Source organism: Myotis davidii, unplaced genomic scaffold (genome assembly GCF_000327345.1).
Source record: "Myotis davidii unplaced genomic scaffold, ASM32734v1 scaffold609, whole genome shotgun sequence".
NCBI lineage: Eukaryota > Metazoa > Chordata > Mammalia > Chiroptera > Vespertilionidae > Myotis > Myotis davidii.
The window spans coordinates 1,610,086-1,612,177 of NW_006300164.1; the positions used below are offsets into that span (position 1 = coordinate 1,610,086).

Genomic DNA, 2,092 nt, shown 5'->3' on the forward strand with positions numbered 1-2,092 from the left:
AAGAGATATTCCGTGGCCCGACCGGGTGGCCCGGGGGCTGAGCATTGGTTTAGGAACCAGGAGGTCACGGGTGGATTCCCGGTCGGGGCACAGGCCCGGGCTGCAGGCTGGATCCCCAGTGGGGAGCGTGCAGGAGGCAGCCGATCCGTGATTCTCTCTCGTCATTGATGTTCCTCTCTCCCCCTCTCCCACCCTCTCTGAAATCAGTAAAAATATATGTTAAAAAAATGAAGAAGTAAAGAGCTCTTCTGTGAACATAAAAAGCTCAGGTTGGCGGGAAGGGCAACGGGACGCACAGGCGAACACACAGGGTTCCCGGGGCCCCAGGAAACAACACTGACGCCGTGCGTTCCGTGGCGGACGCCTCACTCTGCATGTCAGAATCCAGAGCCCGCAGCGCAACACGGGAGCCAGCCTGTGCCCGGGGGAGCGCTGCGGCCTTGACTTAGTAACAAGGCATCGACGTCAGCTCGTCGATAGTAACAGTGTCCACAGTAACAGTGGACCCCAGGACCAAGAAGCTAATAGCAGAACTGGGAACCCTATTTTCCGCAGGATTGTTCTGAGAATCTGAAACTGCTCTGGCCCTGGCTGGTGTGTTCAGTGGATAACGCGTCGGCCCGCGGACTGAAGGGTCCCAGGTTCTAGCCTGGACAAGGGCACGTACCCGGGTTGCAGGCTCAATCCCAGTGGAGGGCGTGCAGGAGGCAGCCGATCAATGATTCTCTCTCGTCACTGATGTTTCTCTCTCTCTCTCCCTCCCTCTCCCGTCCTCTCTAAAATCAATAAAAACATATTACCGTATTTGCCGGCGTATAAGACGATTTGTTGGCCCTGAAAAATATGCCTCCAAGGGGGGGGTCGTCTTATACGCCAGGTACACTTCAGATAGACTGCCCATAGTGCTTGCCCCGTGCCATAGTGGCCTCCCGATGCCCGCCCACTTCATTCCACATACCGTTCAGGCATCAGCAGCGCTGCTGGGTGTATGCTCGGCTGTTATGCGATTTTGCGAGGGTGGTAAATTCGGGTTACCGTATATTTCTTTACATATGCATTGAAGATTCGCGATTTTGCGCTATCATACTGGGTGTATGGTCGGCTGTGTGCGATTTTGCGAGGGTGGTAAATTCGGGTTACCGTATATTTCTTTACATATGCATTGAAGATTCGCGATTTTGCGCTATCATACTGGGTGTATGGTCGGCTGTGTGCGATTTTGCGAGGGTGGTAAATTCGGGTTACCGTATATTTCTTTACATATGCATTGAAGATTCGCGATTTTGCGCTATCATACTGGGTGTATGGTCGGCTGTGTGCGATTTTGCGAGGGTGGTAAATTCGGGTTACCGTATATTTCTTTACATATGCATTGAAGATTCGCGATTTTGCGCTATCATACTGGGTGTATGGTCGGCTGTGTGCGATTTTGCGAGGGTGGTAAATTCGGGTTACCGTATATTTCTTTACATATGCATTGAAGATTCGCGATTTTGCGCTATCATACTGGGTGTATGGTCGGCTGTGTGCGATTTTGCGAGGGTGGTAAATTCGGGTTACCGTATATTTCTTTACATATGCATTGAAGATTCGCGATTTTGCGCTATCATACTGGGTGTATGGTCGGCTGTGTGCGATTTTGCGAGGGTGGTAAAATCGCATAACAGCAAAATCGCATAACAGCCGAGCATACACCCAGCAGCGCTGCTGATGCCTGAACGGTATGTGGAATGAAGTGGGCGGGCATCGGGAGGCCACTATGGCACGGGGCAAGCACTATGGGCAGTCTATCTGAAGTGTACCTGGCGTATAAGACGACCCCCCCCTTGGAGGCATATTTTTCAGGGCCAACAAATCGTCTTATACGCCGGCAAATACGGTAAATAAATAAAACTGCTCTAAGTCAAGTTCACGGACACGAGAGAAGACCTTGAGGGGCCTGAGGACGGGGGAGGCCTCAGCAGACCTGTGAGCAGGGCCAGGCCCTCGGTGCAGGGGTGTCAGCGGCCACCCAAGGCCAGGGCCCTCCCCGCCCACCCCGGGTGCAGCACCTACCGCCGGGCACTTGCAGATGAAGCCGCGGGCGGTGTTG

General features: G+C 53.2%; 1 protein-coding gene across 1 annotated transcript in view; it reads right to left on the reverse strand.

The window, feature by feature from the left end:
- The window catches only part of NOTCH1 (notch 1), a 76,614-nt gene that overhangs the window by 8,449 nt on the left and 66,073 nt on the right, over window positions 1–2,092 (reverse strand). The gene's annotated exons all lie outside the window — the stretch shown is intronic.